The sequence below is a fragment of the Pleurodeles waltl genome, chromosome 5, assembly GCF_031143425.1.
Source record: "Pleurodeles waltl isolate 20211129_DDA chromosome 5, aPleWal1.hap1.20221129, whole genome shotgun sequence".
In the NCBI taxonomy this organism is placed as follows: Eukaryota; Metazoa; Chordata; class Amphibia; order Caudata; family Salamandridae; genus Pleurodeles; species Pleurodeles waltl.
Window position 1 is genome coordinate 284648984 of NC_090444.1, and position 17831 is coordinate 284666814.

General features: G+C 41.3%; 1 protein-coding gene across 1 annotated transcript in view; it reads left to right on the forward strand.

Moving 5' to 3' along the window:
• Positions 1-411: 411 nt before the first annotated feature.
• SOCS5 (suppressor of cytokine signaling 5) overlaps positions 412-17831 on the forward strand; it is a 43594-nt gene continuing 26174 nt past the window's right edge. The window contains exons 1-4 of the mRNA XM_069234024.1: positions 412-898; positions 5292-5395; positions 14530-14640; positions 16385-16514. The gene's annotated coding sequence lies outside the window, so the exon portion shown is untranslated. The remainder of the gene's footprint in view (positions 899-5291; positions 5396-14529; positions 14641-16384; positions 16515-17831) is intronic.

The following is a 17831-nucleotide window of genomic DNA, read 5'->3' on the forward strand; positions in this document are numbered from 1 at the left end:
CAATCTTCCCATTGAAACTTAATTTTCGTATTTTGTTTATGAGTAACATAAAATATGTTATCATTTGTGTATTTGATGCATGCTTGCTTCTGAATTTGTAAGTATTGGTTTATGGTTCAAAGCATCGAAAATGCTCAGACTGAGGTTCCCCCTTCCAATAATGATTCCAATAATGATTTAGTGGTGTCCCCAGATTCCAATGATGATTAAGAGGGGGGGTCATCACAAATCAACAGGTTAAGAACCACTACCTTAATATTATAATAATAATAGGCGAAGTAGCACTGCAGTCTTTTAAGCATAGGGAGTGAGCGGTGACGTTGACTCGGCTGGGGAACTCTTACTGCTTGTTCATTGGCTTCGAGGCCTCAGAGACTGTACCGTGGCTTGGGATTGGCTGTTAAAACGCTTGGCACTAGTTCACTGACTATAATGCCCCTGGCAGCAGTAGCGCTTTAGGACAGAGTTCGGATACCACGAGTCCATGTGTCAGTCGGCGGGGGTACTCTGGAGAGAAGATGACAGAGATGCCGAGCCTTCACTATGGGAAAAGTTCCGCTTCCCACACTGAATATTCAGTGACCCTCTGCCACTGTACTGGCGCTGTGTAGACCTTCCCCCAACGCAGGATCATTGTGGCCGTAATCTGGACCTCACTGGTGTAGACGCCGTCGGGAGCCACCCGGTCTGTACTTGCGTCGGGGACGCGTCACCTCCGCCCCACCCTCCCTCCTGCTGCTCTGGAATACCGCCGCTCCCGCTCGGGACTAGGCCTCCTCCTGTGCCACCGTTGTAGGGTGAACGGTGTGTACGTAGGGCGCAGTCCTGGGTATCCCTCCCTTGTTCGCGCTACCGCTGTCTTGAACCTCCATCGACTTTGAGCCCTGCTACGAGAAAGGTGAGTGACTAATTTGCAGAGAGGGATTACACAGTCCCGCGGGGATGGGCTTGTCCCCCCCCCTCGCCCAACCCGCTCTTACCCTTACCCTTCCCTGTGAGTGGGGCCTGCTTCCCCGATCTGCTACTGAGTTGGGCTTAAGCTGCTCGGTGCACTGCACCCACCCACTCTCGTGGTTCTGCCGTAGCCTATCGCATTGGCAGTGAAGGGGTATTTTGCCACCATTGTGAAAACTGTGTTTTCGTTTGTGTTTCTTTCATTCCAGGTCTCTCTCGAGTCAGCCGGTAAACCCAGTTTCACTAATCTGCCGTGCACATATTAATTTTTGTGGTATTTGTACTCCAGCATTACTATTAGGCACTGTCCCTTACTTGCCCGACCTGGAAATGTCTGTGTATGAAAGTGATTGCCCACATAAAATGTAGTTTCGCTGTTTACCGATAAACTTGTGGCTATACGTTTAGAATTTGACCAATTGGTTAACTATTATTAAGCCTCAAATGTTATTCTTTCATTCTGTGAGTGCATGCTGTTTCTGAAGCCGCGATGTGCTCTCGAACAGTTACCCGGTTAGTGGTTACTGCATTTATACTGTGTCATGGTGGTGTGCATCTGTCTCTTTTCCAAGGAAGCTGTTTTATCTCAATGTGCAGTTATGCTACCTGAAGGGACTCGTCCACTGTGCAATCGTGTGGTCTTCATTTTTTTTGTCCCCCACTGGCAGGCATTTCCCAGCTCAACGCCCAATGCCTTATTTGCCTTTAACAGGAGTCTCTTGCTGCTGGAAGGGGAAAAAAAAAAAGTTTCAAAAATTAATGTGAAATGATTCACACAGGCCATTTAAAATGGCCAGTGCTACTGTGTAAAACGCGCGAGATGATAAAGGCTTGTGGCTCTTGGCCCTGCCCATAAATTATGTTAAAATCCCATGTTCAGTGGCCGGACCATCAGGAGGCTCTAGTATTTTAAAATGCCTGCTTTCAATAAGACAGTGTGTCAAATGGAGCCATCACGATCGTTTAAGGCCAGCCCTCACGTCAGATCAATGGCATTCAAGCTTGATACCACTCAGTTCGGAGTTTTTGTTTTTCTTGTTGTTAAAAACTGCTCTTTTTAAATGCACCAAGCAAGTTTAAATTCTCTTTGTTTTAAAATGTTAGAAATTCAAGGTATTGATCTTAAGTCTTAACAGACCGCATCAAATTAGTTTAATTCAGTAATTAAGAGTCTCTTCCTAAGTATAGGAAATGTGTGTGTGTGTATGTATGTATATATATATATATATATATATATATATATATATATTTTATTTATCCCCTACAGTCTCATAGTTTTGAGCTCAATCAAGTAATTCATAAGAGTTCCTTGCAGGCTGTCGAACACAAACTCCTTCAAAATCTTATTCACACCAGAATTCCAGTTTGAAGGTTAATTGTAATGTTGCCAAGTGCTCCCAGTAAATTTACCAGTGTCATGCTAAATAATTTCATATGCCCCCACCCAATAACAGAGCTCGATACAATCGTCAATAGTTCTGACACATATTTTGAAAAAATAGCTTGCATGTTTTTTTTTTCCTTAAAGTTTGAGGAGATACTGTGAGCTGCAGCTACGGTGCAATACTTACAAAAACAGTAAACCTTACAAGGAATATATATATATTATTTTTCTCCTCAACTATCAGTGGTATTGCCCAAAGGAAGGGCTCCCCCTGATGCTTCATCAAATGCTAGACAAGAGCTGGGCAGTTAATCTCCCTCTTGTCACTAAAGTGTAGTCAATGTTTAGTAAATGGTGAAGGACAAAATCTCGCTGTAAAGCTTTAGATTCAATGTAGTAAAAATCTGAAATCCACTGTAAGATACTTTTAATATATTATTAGTAACATCTCCAAGTTTATATTTATAAACATACCTTACAATAGACAAACTGAAAACTAGTTCAAATCGATGCAATAGCTGCACCTCGGGTATAGATTTATGGGTCTGAAAATTAATTAAGCTCTATTCTAAAATGACCACTAGTTCATAAAAGGCAGAAATCCCTATCTTACAGTCAGAATAATGTTGCATATGCTTAATTGTAGGACATGTGGGGCCTAGTGTAGCATGGCAATCACTTATGGCATCTCACCCTCGATGGAGCCTCTCATACTACCTGGTTCCCTCCACTTAGTTGGTGAACCTGGCTTCAAAGGTTAGGCAGGATTGGAGAAATCTACTTGCACTCCCTATGGCAAGTCAGATTTTATCGGAACGAGCTGTTTTTAGAGCCTACTGGCTTGGTCTGGTTTGAGACCTGGAGGTGGTGTGTGTGGGGGGGTGTTTTTTTTTTTTTTTTCTTTTTTCTTTTTTTCAGAAAGTGAATGAGCAATAAAGGTGCCTTAAAATCTTGTTATTGTCTTGTCACATGTGCTGTGTTTTCAAAGACGGAGGTAAAATGTCAGTTTATCCCTTTTTAACAAATTCCTTCTTATTTTATACTGAGAATGGTGTTTACTTTTCTTTCTCTGACTGCAAAGTTAGAGGATTTTGTAAAGTGAATTGCCCTACAATTGTGCTGGACACAGCATTTAAAAAGCTTATGAATTAACTGTAAAGATATTTCAAAATACAGTTCAGTAGTCGATAAGAGCACTCTTTGTAATTCTTAAGTGAACTTGAAGCAAAAAAATTAAGAGGATGAAAACAAACCAGAATACTTGGTAGTGTGCAAATGATAAATATTTGCTGAAAGCCGATTTCCACACATTATTGTTCATATGTAATAGCTCTGTCAGTAATACTGCATGTCAGTGGAAAGTTTGTGATCATTTCATTGGAAAATGCATACCTGTAAATGGCTGTGCGCGACCACATTATGCTTTAGTAATGTATTTATTAAAAGCAAGTTTTTAAATATGAACTGGGAAACACTTCTACCCTTGCTTTCATGACAGTGGTACTAATGAGGCATGTCAGGGGTATTGTGTGCCCTATATGTAAACTAGATTTTTTTATTATAGATGGGGACAAGTTTAGTCTATTAAATCAAATAGGTTTTTTTAATAGCAGACATGCTGAACTCACATATTTACGTGCTCTCGTAAGTGATAATAAAGAAAAAGTGACTAGGTGGAATAAAATGTTTGCCTGCGATCACATAATTTGAGAAAAGTTTATGGTCAAACGCATAACAGGTCGAGTAGATTCAGTCTTTCTGACAAGATGAATTACATCAGATGAGGTGTAAGTTGCTCTGAAAGTAATAACACTGACAAATTATCTCGTATTTATTTATCTGATCTTACCAATAACATGGCTGTCCTTCCAGGCCATACAATCTGAGAGACCAGCAGCACCATCACCAGCTCTAACCAGCAACAAAGTGCTGTACTTTCATCAGTTGCCAATGGTGGCAGTCTGAAGTTCTGCATCATCTTATCCTGCCTAGGTCTTGCATAAGTGCAGCAGCTACACATGGCAGTGTGGTGCTGGGCAGTCTGGGTGAAAGTAGGATTGTGGAAGACTAGGTCCTGGTGGCTGCCGAGCTGGTCATCTCCAGTTCTGAAATTTAAGGAAAATACGTGCATTTTTTTTTTTTTTTTTTTTTCCTCATTTCCATGTTTTCTGATGCACACACCCACCTCTTACCGCAGTGAAATTTAGGAACTTAGAAAGGTTCAGCAGTGATGGAGGTTGCTTTCGTTACTAGTTTAAACCTCGCACCCCAGACAAACTTGGGATAATCTTGATTCTTACCATGAAATTAGTTAAGGAGGTTGAGTTTTTGCATCCGAAATCTATTCTAATCTCGACATTACCTTCTAGGCCGTTCCTTATTAAATGCTGTAAAATTAGTAGCGTTTTTGCATAATTATAATGACCAGCATTTAAACTACCAACTAACCGTCTATTGAACTTGCTGAATGCTCTCATGTGGTCAAATTAAAGTATTAGTTGATTTAACCTCTTTTTGAACTGCTTATGTCAGGTAAACCTAGATGTCCCCTTGCTTGGTTCTTTAAGTGTTTTGGTACTCTTTTAATAAATCTGCTCTGACCACTGATGTAAGGGGAAAAAGTGACAAATTATGTATAATGGAAAGACTGCCATTTTTGAATTCCAAGGATGTTTAAAGGTAGATCATATCTAATCAAATTCATTTTAAATTCGTATATCACAACTTCCCAAATCTCATTCTTCAAATGGGTCATCCAATGGAAAGAAAACTTTTGTCTTCTTACTCAGTCTGACATCATCAACAATAAGAATGTTGAAATGTACATTTGCTTGCTGCTTTCTGGTTTCGGAAGTAAAGCCTTTGTGGCATCATTCACTAAATGGCCCCTTTATCACCTCTACAAACTGCCGTGCATGAATAATGTATGGTTATTTACATTTATATTTAACAGCTAACAGGATGTGTGCTATCTAAGCTCCCAACAAAGGAATCATATCTAAACTGTCTAGATGGACTAGAACATCATGCAGTAAGGAATCCAGAATTGCATCTAAGGTAAATCTCACTGTCTTACAGTCTTCTATTTTTTAGTAGTCATCTTTCAAACATATTGCTGTTCATTATATGTTTCATTGCACATGTATATACTTATATACCTACATGTTGTCTCTCACTTTGACATTGCTTTGAGGTTGGGTCCTTATGCAAAAAGTAGGCTTGTACCCCAAACACTGGCATTGTACCAATTCTAGTGAGGGTGCAGATAGTTCCATAACACGGTAACAGTTGTATTGGTTCATGTTGAATGTGGCTGGTCTTACAATTTGTGACTGTTGCAGCTAACTTCGTTATAAATGCTTTATGTTAGAACACAGTTAACCTTCTTCTTTTTGTATTTTTTTATTATTAAACAAAATCACACCATGCTTGATGATCGTGTACTGGCTGTCCGCAAACTTATTATCTTCTATGTCCTGTGTAATGAAAAACAAAAGCATTCGAAGTAGATGCTTATTTAGTATCTCTTTTAGGCTACAGCCCCCCAATACTTGATTATGATTTTACATTATGTATTTAAATTGTACTGCATCTGTTTGTTTGTGACACATTTGAAAATGTCAGTGACCTTAGCATATAAACGACTTGGCTGCATTTGCTGATGTACTGACAAAGCATGCAACGTTGCCTAGATTTAGGGAACCTTATTGATGTAGTGCATTGTTGAGTACCTGATGACAAGTTTTTGCGTAGTAGAGTTAGAATTTTAGTATCAAAATGTGTGACAGGCAGCAGAGTTGCATTGTGATATACGTGGCACATCTGCACAAAAGATGTCGATAGCGGTAACTTGTTTGGATGTACCAGTTTATTTGTTACAGACAGTACCAAGAGGCTAACTTTTATCCACACTGTTGGCGTTTTTTTTCCATAAGCAGTATAGTGTAAAAAAGCATAATTTAGCCTGATGTGTCCTGTAGTGAGTTTAGATCACATAATAATGAGAGCGTAAAGGGGGCGGGGAGGTTATTTTTCTTAATCTGGACAGAAGGGTGCAACATGTTTCAACTTGAATGCCCTGAAGGAATACATAATATCTTTGATTCAAAATCCTCAGGTTTCCATCTCTTCTGATATCTAATACTCGCATTGCTACTTACTGCTAGTATTGTGTAGTTAGCGTTCTTCTCGTGTTCTTTGTCCCTTTTTCATATTCTACTACTGCAAGGCTGATGCTTGCCCCACATACTGTTTTGTGCCTCGCCTCTTAGGCAGGTTATGTGCTTGCTAACTAATATTGTTCCTGTGTTTGCCAAGGTAGATTACTACTAATTGTGTAATCCTCAATGCCATTTACCAGATTTTGATGAAGATTGCTATTGACATGACATATGCCCATTTTTAGGTCGAGCACAAGCGCTCTGACATGTAATCTATCTGTGGGATTTTAACCACGCCCATCACTATCACTCATTCATGGGCTTGCCTTTCAAAAATCCTTTATCACTAGTAAGTGCTTTAGGTTTGTCCCTCCTTGGGGCAGTTTTGTTACCGCTTTGGCCATCGACCCAGTTACATGGATAATTGTACGTTCGCTGATATGTTTGACTGCAAGCAAACTTCTTTTTCCTTTTGAATTGACTTGATTATGTCAACTGTTTTACTTTTCATTTTCAATTTATGTGGCAAGAAAAGTCCAGTTAGGAATTTACAACGCTAAAAGCTCTAACTCGAGACCCATTTCATTGAAAATGCTTGTTATTTTCTCTGGGGTAAACTGAAGGGCCCTTGCAATATGTATTTTTGTGCATCCACCTTACATGAATTATTTGTTTAACAAAGACATTCAGTGCTTACTATTTGTTACCTTTTTGTGACATGGGCACATCAGCAAAGTTGACACAAGCACTATACTTTTTATTATCCCTGATACCAGAATAATTTTAAGTTAGCCACGTTCATTTCTTCGCTCTCTTCAGTTTCAGTGAAGACTCATCACCAGAGTGTGCAAGCATATGTTGACCTGCAGTAAAAAAAAAAAAAATGTTGGCCTTTTGCAGTAGATAGTTTGAACAAATAAAAATCCAGAATTCAAAAGACTAACATGGAGGCAACGTGTGCTTTCTCTTGTTAAGGAAAAAAAATCTAACTGCTAAAGGATATTGACAGTTCGAGATAAATATTGTAGGAGATACCTGTCCTGTGCCATGGGGATGAGATTGTCTAGATAGATATAGGCGCATGCCCGAAGGTCTTAGGATCTTGACAGCCAGTTTCATCAGCTTGATGAAACAGCAAGGGGCAGGAGACAGGCCAAAAAGGCAGAGCTGAGTGATTGCACCACTGGAACTGAAGGAAATGCCTGAGGGGAGCAAATATTAGAACAGTCAAATAGACGTCCTTCAGATCCAGGCGGACTGTCCAATGGTTATCTTTAAGCATGCTTCTAAGAAGATGCATACCCTCCCTCTTGAAGTGATGAAAAACAACCCAACGGTTGCATTCTTTCTGATTTAACATTAATGTGTGACAGACTGTTTGGTTTAGAACCAAGCATTCTGTGCTATAAAAACAACTTTGCTAATGGAAATCTAATAGGATAGCTGTTATGCCCAGTAAGTCCTGAATCTCCTCGTATAGGAAAGCCTTTTCAGGAAGGTGAAAAAGATAGTTGTTTATGACGAGCTTGTTGAATGGGGGACCTGTAAAACTCAGTTTGGTACCAGTGCACTGTCTGAAACACCCAGGCATCTTGAGTGATCTGGGACCAATTGTGAAGGAACAACCAACCTCCCTCCATATGCCCCCCTTCCTCAAAAGTAGCTTCCAAAGAAGGGATTACTCTTGCTTGTAATGGAAGCTTGCAGGATGTGGTAAGTGCCAGCTTGTGAACCGTCTGAGTCTGTCTCTCTGGTAGTGTGCCTTTGTGGAAAAGAAAGTACCTCTACTTTTGTCACTGTAGGCTCATTGGGGACCCTGTAAGAAGGACCGTCTAGGCAATCATCCATGATGACGCCCTGTCCTTGCAAAAGTCCAGTCTGGAACACCTTCCCACACATGGGGCTTGTGCAAGGCATTTAAAGCGCTGACTAATTTCCCGAGATCCTTAACGTAAAGGCCACTGAAAAACAAACCATTGGCTGCAAGGCCCTCCTCACCAGAGGCCTGTTCAGTTACCTTTGGGTTCATACACAACAAGATGAAGTTTCTACTTTTAGTGGAGATAGCACAGTTGGAATTTCACAACCTGGCCCATCCTGCAAGGGTGTCTGGGTCAGTTGGAACCCCTGAGTCTGTGGTCTTAACTGCCATTTCCAGGATCTTCGTCAGAGGGCACAATCTATCTAATAAGTGGTCCTGACTATACACTTCTTAGGCTTGCTCGAAAACCTCTTTAGGATGGTGTTCATACTTTACCCTTCAAAGCTGTATGGGGCATTCCACAACTAACCTGGTTCGCACATCCTTATCGGGGCCCTTGCGAAAGTGGCTCTGCCTGTACTCTGCTACCTCAGATCATGGAAGTAATTGGAAGGATTGGGGCTGCACTGTTTCATCAGGGTCAAAGGACAGCAGATGGCAGGCCAGGCTTTCCCAGCACTGAGAATGAGGAGACCTAGACTTACCTTTCTTTGGCTTAGGTTCAGTGAGAGACTGGTGGGGATGGCAGGCTTGTTTGCTGGGAGTGTTTAGACTGACGTATCCAATGAGTCATTGACTTATCCAATGAGTCATTGGGGACATTAGTGAAGGCTGCCAAAGTAGATAGCAATGATCGAAAGAAAGCAGTACCCATTGTCTACCATTTAAGGATTTAGACAGTTTAGTGAAGGCATCGGAATGGGGCCACTTGCCTGATTTCTGTTGTGGTTGTTGCTTTCGGGAAGCGGCTGGAGGGTCCAGCAGACCCAGGGGGAATGGAAGGTAGTACAGTAGGAACCCATTTTGCAATTTTACGCAATTGCCTCGTAAAGGCCTGAAGGTAAGAGCCAGCTCCTTAATAACCGATTCCTGTACGACGTTGCTTAGCCCTTTGACTAGTTCTGCCCCTTGTAGTATTCGGCATCATCATAAGGCTAATACTGATATGTATATTGAGAAACTGATTGATCCATAACTAAAGGTAAATAAATGACTCGGGCAAGACAAGAGTGCAACCCATAAATACCCAGGGTAGGAGGAAGGGGGGTGTACCAAGTACAATCAGAGCTTAGCAGCAACAGTACCGAGAATCATGCCAAGCTCCAGGAGTTAAGAAGGCACAGCATCCCAGCTCCCCAGGGCATCCCTGTATACAAAAATGATGGTAGCCCTAACACTCTCCGAATAGGGTGTATCTGAATGTCTGAGAGGCAGGAATCACAAGCCTTATGCCCAGTCCACGAGGGCCAAGATGAAGTAGTGGCTGTGCACTTTCGGGTACCATGGTGGCGTGTACTACAGCTAGCCTTGGGCAGAAGGCATCCTTCCAGATGAGCGTCTCCGACTCGTGTCTGACAGCTGTTTGTGTCATGTTTAAGTTCTCTCAGCCATAGTCTTAGAAACAGGACTGCGGGAAGCACTTGAGGCTAGGAGCTTAGCACACCCTCACCCTGTCTTTAAACAATCTTGAAAAATAAAATAAAATACTGGTTCCATGGAGCACGTATTCTCGTTGCTAGGACGTGAAGTCCGAGCCACCCAGAGGTCTGTGAGTTTCAAATGACCAACCACTCTGGTCTCATTCCACAAGCATCAGGACAGACCAACGTGGACCTGTAAAGCTGGATTTGCTGATTTCAGGGCAGGCTAAGCTCTGCATCTGTTCAAGTTTTCTTGGCAACCCGTTACAGCACGAAGAGGGTGATCGGAGTATTTCAGTTGTTATGGGGAACGTACTAATACTAAAAGAATGGCTGGCATTCTCCCCTCTGGTAGCCCAATGGGACTGAATTCAGGGATGGGTGCTTGGGAAGAAGCAAGTGCAGATTTGCAAGCCTTAATGGAGAAAAACAGCCTTCGCAAAGGAGAGATGCCATCAAGTGCATCATATATCCATGATATTTGGACACCGCAATACACAGTGCCCTACACATACCGCAACAACAAAGTGTATTGTTGCTAATCAACAAACATCAGCAGTATTACAGTGCTAAGTGCAAAACGAAACTTATTGCTTGGTGTGTAAATATACTGCCTAATTTGTTCAATTGCAGTGCTTGTTGTTGCAAGAATGAATAAAATCCCCAGGAAGAAAGCGCTTAATGGCCTTTTCAGCACATAGACCATTTCAGTTGTTCGAATTAGTATTGCTTAAAACTGAGCAGTAAAATAGCTGCACATTTGTTAACAATACATTTGCAGACATGACATGCTACATAATGGCGAATGTGAGTGTGTGGTGGATAGCCATGGAATTACAGTAAACTTTAGGTGAGGTTGCAATTTAAAGGATTTTTTTTAAAGCTAAACCTGATATTTGCATACCCCCTGTTAATGCTCCATGAGGTCATCCTGACGAATGCATCAGCACTAGTGAATCATGCCCATTTATCTAGGCTTTGTGGTACAGTGGAAAGGTTCTTTCCTTTTTTTAGGTCTCGCCTGCAACAGCTCATTTACGGCATCTTGCCAGCAAGAGATTGTATACAGCAATGGACTTGCAGCCCACCCATTGCTTATTTTATATTGTCTTTATTGTCTCTTATTTGCTGCGTTCTAACTGGCCAGTGCATGTCGGCTTCAGTTCCTTTTCTTTCGGCGGGAGCATGGACCAAGTACTGTTAGTTTCAGCTAGATTTTAGTCCTTCTGCAAATTGTGCTGTGATTGAGGTACTATGGTACTAGTTTTGCTTTTTCGTCTTCCCCGGGCATCCATATGGTACAGCTGAAACTGGCTTAAACGAAATTTCTGAACGGGTTATGTTCTCTCCCTCGCTCTTCCCCCCTCCCCCCCCCCCCCCCCCCCCCTTTTTTTTTCTTCTTTTTTTTTCTTTTTTTAAAGAATATTCTCTAAATTTCCCTTCCGCTACTGCCTTTCACTGTAAAGGAACTACAATTCCCAGCATCACTCTGTTTGAAAAGCAGATTTCCACTCAGCATGATGGACCTCTGCCACATGTGTTGCCAGCGTGTACCCTGCTGCTTTTGGTGCGGAGAAGCCGGTTGGCATCCCACGGCACTGTGGACAAATGGTGTGCTCTTGTTGAGGCCACCAGCATTGTTAAGCGAATGCAAGTGTAACACAGAGGCTCTATAAGTAAGTGAAGAACTGACTTTTGTAGAAAGTCGTTGTACGAAGAAACCTAGAGCTACCGTAAAAGATGCTAATCTTCTCCTTTCCTCCTAGGCGTGAAGTTACTTTGAAGATCTGTTTCTGGTGAGAGCATTGCTAAAACTACCCCTCATGGTGCTGTGGTTTACCATACAATTTTTACATGACTGCTCACATTAACCCTGGTCTCGCCATTTCCCCTCCCGTAGTTTTATTTTTTTATTTTGTTATTTTTTTTATTTTTTCAGATTGCAATTTTCCCGTCTTTAATTCTTACTGACTTTCGAAGAAGCACAACTCTACTTCAACTTTGTGGGTCTGTAGATAAGTGGTTCAATATATGCAGTCAATTAATAGCTTATTTTTGCAGAAACCTATACTCGCACCACGTGTTCTAATTGTCTTTCACTGTAGTGTCCAGACATAAAATTAAACTAAGCCCGAGGAGGACCTCCTCTTAAACTGTACAATATCCCACCAATATTAAGGTCGAAACACGTTGGCAGTATTTAACCAGAGGAATGTGTACAAGCCATTTCTACTACCAAAACTTGTTAAAAATCATTTGAATTTTGAAGAGAAAAAACTGATGGTCGTAGTCTCTCACCTACCCATATTGATGTCAGGACATCATTAAATGTTCTTAGGCATACGTGTGAAACAATTTATGTTGCTGCTATGTCTGTGCTTTGACCTTTTCTGGACCACTTGGTAACTGTATTTATATGCCTGTGATACTTTCATATCTGTGTATTGTATGTCCTTTGCTTTGTATTTTGTTATTGTGTCCGCGCACGTTCAGTGCAAGAAAGGAGTACACAAATGCATGACTCACAAAAGGTGCACGTGCCCCCTCCTTAATTACAGAAAGATATACTAGACTATTAGCAACCTCTAATAACAGTGGTAACATCAAGGGCGCCACGGCTCAGATGAAAAAACAGGCAGTAGGACCTTACAAGCCCAATATTGTTTGAATGCAGGAAACCCACTTTGCACAGGGCATTGGGGGAGGATGTAGCACAGGTTTCTCGACAGATTACTACTTACCTGCCTCCTCAGAACATACTGGAATCACTATTATTGTGTAGGGATCTCCTACTGCTTGTAATGGAAACTAAAGCTTCTTACAATTTTGTAATGATTCTTTATTGAGTTTTCAGTAGGTGACATCATACGTACTGGAAATTTTAATTCTGTGTGAAATGGGGAGCGAGAGAGTTCTAATGTGGGGAAAGGGACGTCCGGTGTCTTCTCCTAGAAAATCAAGAGTACGCCATGTGACATATGGTGAGACTGTGATGTGTATGCTCGAGACTAAGCATTCTTCTTGTATGTCCATCAGTCTTAATCCTGAATAGACTATATTCTGATGAGCAATGAATGTCCTTGTTGATGAATCCTAATTCCAGCTTCAGATCTTTCTAGTATTCATGACATACATAATATATTGAACACAATCTTAGCTAAACTACTAGCAGGGGACAGAAGAGTCTAGATTCTCTCATTATGGAAGTCTTATTAAGACAGATGGAACAAACTTTAAAGAGTAACAAGGCCCCCCAGACTGATTGAGTTTCAGGGAAATTTAACAAGGGAAGTAGGAAAGGAAACCTGGTTTTAAACTAGAAGACAGGAGGGTGCTGGGGGGGGGGGGGAGGGGGTGGAAGCATCAAAAATGTTTTTCCAAGACTTGAGGTCTTTCCTAAATGAAAGGAAGTTTGAGTCCATTCTGAGTGCATTGGGGATGGAGCTTCAAAGGCTAAGGGACAGCCAGGAGAAGGCTTGTTTTTAAGTTTACTTAATTTAGGGATTTTAAGACTGGGTTGTTTTTCCTTCTTGTGAATCTTTTGCCACCAATTGTGTGGAGTCCGTCTTAGCAGTAAGATGGAAGGCCAGTTTAGTTGACCTTTTGGTTGATGCAGGCGATTTTGAAGGCTGCGAAGGCTTTTAGAGGGAAAGATCGTAGCTTCTTAAGACTAGGAGTGACATAGTCTGACTTTGTATTCAAGACAAGTCTGGCTGTCCCATGTGGAGTGCTTGAAGAAGTGCATTTGATGATTTTGGTAGGATAATGTTGCCTATTCGGTGTATGAAAGGGCGAGGATTTGAACAACGTTGTCTAATTTGGTGTGGGAAATTCAGGATGTGATTTTCTCAGGAAGTACAGTTGGTGTGTTGTTGTTTTGGTTAATTCATATGTTTCATTAGGTTGAGGCAAGAGTTGGTGATTAAACCAAGGAAATTTACTGATACAGAGACTGCACAATTCCTGATGAGTGTGGGGAGTCTAGCCATTTTTGGACTGATGAAGGAGGATTGCTTGTATGGACAGAAGACATTCAGGTTTGCTCGACTTTCACTTATAGAAAGATTTTCATTTAATGAGCGTTTTGAGGAGCATCTCTGGAGTTGTGACATCTGAGTGTTTGGAAACTTTGCGTCTAGATGACTTTCATCTGCATGTTGTTCAAAGGACATTATCATGGACAATTAAGCTAAGTGACTCCATTTAGAGATTAAAAAAACTCCAGCAAAAGGAGCAAGCCATCTGGGTATGGAGAAAATGGGAAGGAGTTTAGATTGATAAATTGTGTTTTGGTCAATAAATTAAGTGATTTATTCAGAAGAACAAGGAGGGCCAGCCTCCTCTGTGGCCGAATCTAAAATCGTGGCAACACTTAGGGAGGAGGACTTAGTTTTGTTCTTTCTACAGACTCTAGACTATTCTTGCTATGAAACGCATCTTGTTGGGTAGATGTCTATTTCATGGGATATGAAAACCTTATTACAATTTATGTCTAAGGATGCTCCAAATCTGGTAACGTCCACTTTTCGTGCGTTGTTGGCAGGGGTCGATAAGTCCTTGTAATTGTTCAAAGGTAAACTCTGTGGAATGTATTAGACCTTTTGTAATGCATGTTGCATCTATTTTTAGGTCGCAGCCTACTAGATAGCACTGCTGTCTGGTTCGCCAAAGACATCCTGGAGCCATTCAGAAAGCTGACCTTTGGATGCATTCTGCCAGTTGCTTTCCATTGGCTTAGTGGTTTGTAACATTTTCTTGCTTTCCATTTGCTGGTGTTATTTATTTTAGGCTGTCCAGCTCAAGTTCATACCTTCCCTTGCCCAAATTGTATTTGCAGTATCCTTCTGTGTGCTCCCTTTCTGTAAATAGGCCTGTAAATCTTGTTCTTATTTCATTACATTTGCTGTGCATTTAAAGTCTGAGGTCAAATGTCAGGCTCCATCTTCCAAAGACTCTAGTCTACTTTTTTCTTTGATTTGTAAGTGAGAAGATTTATGTGACTGTATTGATGGATACTGGGGGCAGGAAAGAGCCTTCGTCAAGCACACAACAGCCTTTTAAATTAATTGTATACGTTTTTCAGAATATATCAGAATTAGGAACACAAATATAGCACATTTTTAGTTATTTCTGAAGTGTGTTGGAAACAAATACTTTAATATGATCAAAACAAATCATTACTCTAGACGGTGCAATTTCCACGCATTTTCATCTGTGCACTGTATAGTTTTAGTAGTAAAACCTGCATGTCTGTGCAAACATAATAATAGTAATTTCAATTGAAAATATGTTGTCTGTAATGGTGTGTACTACCACACCATGAATACTCAACTCTGTGCCACTTTACACCACTCGACGCCACTGCACTCTGCACCACACCACTATGCCTCTCTAATCTACTCTGTACCATGCTACTCTATGCCAATGCAATCTTCACCCCTCTACTCTACACCATTCCAGGCCGCACAAATTTACTCTGTATACCTCCATTCCGTGCCACTCTGCAACACTGCACTCAACACCAACGCACTTTACTCTGTAACACTCAACTCTATCCTTCTGTGCTCTATGCCAATCCACTGTACGCAACTCTAATCTTCTCCTTACCACTGCACTCTACACCACTTTACGCCATTACACTCCATGCCTCTCTACGCACCTGCACTTCTCCTCTCCACTCTACTCTGAAACAATCTTCTCTTTACCACAGAATTCTAATGCACTGTACTGTGCACTATTCCACTCTATGCCACTATACTCTACTCTGCATCCCTTTTTGCTACTGTGTTGCACTCCATGCCCCTGTCTCTACTCTGCAATCTACGCCACTGCACTCTGCCACTTGCCTCCTGCATCACTCTACTCTGCGTTACTGTACTCTGCGCCACTGCACTCTACTCTGTGCTGCTGAATTGTACCCCTGTGCTCTCAATACTACTGCACTCAAATGCCACCATACTCTGCAGCACTCTACCTACGTCTGTGCACTCTACACCAGTATACTTTTCTCTTTGTCACTCCAGTGTATGTAACTCTACACGACTCCACACTTTGCCAGTCCATTGCATGACTCCCACCACTCTGCTCTATTCTTTCCCATTCCACTCGGCAACACTACTCCAGTCTTTGCCATTTCACTCTGACCCTCTTCTCCGCTCTTTGCTGTTCCAGTCTACAACACCCCACGCCATTCTCCTCTACGCCACTAATTTTTAGCCATGCTGACCAGCAGCCACACTGGTGTAGACTACAGCTAAAACACATTGGCAAAGCTAATAGCTCTTGCATAGGTGAGTCCTATTGGTTTTACCAATGCTTGTTATGTATAATGTAATTAAGGACATCAGAACTGTAGAACTAGTGCTGTTCCTTTGGAATACTGTAAACTAAATATGAATTGATATCAGAGATAGCGAGTAATTCGTATTAATACTTCCAAAACAAGCTTGATGATGTAAATAATTTCATTTCTCTCCTTTACTAGATTTCTGGTCCCGGTGTGGCAACGTTTTCAAATTTAGCTTAGTGTACTGGAAGAGAGCACATGGTATTTCTGAACATTAATACATCAAGTTGTCACTAAATATCAGAATGGGATCAGGTACTGAAATAAGGTATGTTAAAGACTACTTCTTGCAGACTGAACTTTGTGTGTGTGTATATACACACACACACACACACAAAGACATTGCTTTCCCAAGGTATACATTTGTTGCTGTTTGAGAAATGAATTGTCTCACCTTGTGTAAGTTTAATTTGGATCTTTTTAAACTGTTTTACTTTTGTTAAATTTTATGTTTATTGTTTTATTTTGCTTCCCTGTGTTGATGCAGCAAACTAAGCCATTTCTTAATCGATATTACTCTGCATTTTGTCACTTCCAATCTAGTAGCCACGATAGTGTGACCAGGGTACTTTCTGAAAGGATTTAAGATCCCATCAATGAATCCTCCGCTTAGGAGACCCCCAGAAATACGTAAAGAAGCTAAATCAAGAATCTTAACTCTGCTAACGATCGGTACTAATCAAATAGGGTGTTCATTTTAGGTGATATTCATCTACTATGGGGAATGTGACCCCTGCCTTTTCGAAATCTATCACCTCTAGAGCGAATACTAACCCAAAACGTTCAGCAAACCTAGCTAAGCTGGAAGCTCATAACAGAGATGTGCACCCTCTTTGGAGCCAAGATTATTCGAGTACGCCTGGTTCTTGCATGGGCTTAGAGTATCTACAGAGGCACTCTTTGTTCCATTTTGTATTTGCAAAACGGTTAACTATCAGAAAGACATTTCTGTCCGTTCAGAAACTATCTAACCATTGGCGGTTATATGCTATCATTCCTTCTTCTCCGCAGCTGTGCTATTCCCTGCTTTATTTTTTCACTGAAATATTGCTTGTCAGTTTGTTCAGAAGGCTGTGTTGTTGCGGCTAGTGTCCTCTTTACAGCCTCTTGATCTTTCAGTTGGACTCTGTTCTGTATACCTTGCCAATCTTTTTAAATTGTGCCCCCACTCAAACACCCATATGAAACATCTTACGTCTTTCAGTGTCACAAAGCTTTGTGTGCTCTCAGTTCAAAGGAGCTTTAATTGTGCTATTATTAAAGACACTTGCACTAGACCTGACTGCCCATCTCACCTCTTCCTGTGGCTGTCTATTTGGAAGCTCCATGTGGCTGCTCTCACCAGAGAAACCTGTCGTTTTTGGTGGCAGTCTTTGGGTGATGGAGACAGAATCAGAAGTCTTATTCTCCTCTTCTTATCCGTGCCATATCACACCATTGACTGTGCCATCTCCCTGAGCAGGCTATGGGGGACTAGCATTGCAAATCTGTAAGTTTAGTATATTTGTTATTTTCAGGTCCAACTCTTTCTGCTTTTGTGTCTGTATCTCACACTGTTGGGTCCTCTTTAAGACCTTATCTTTCT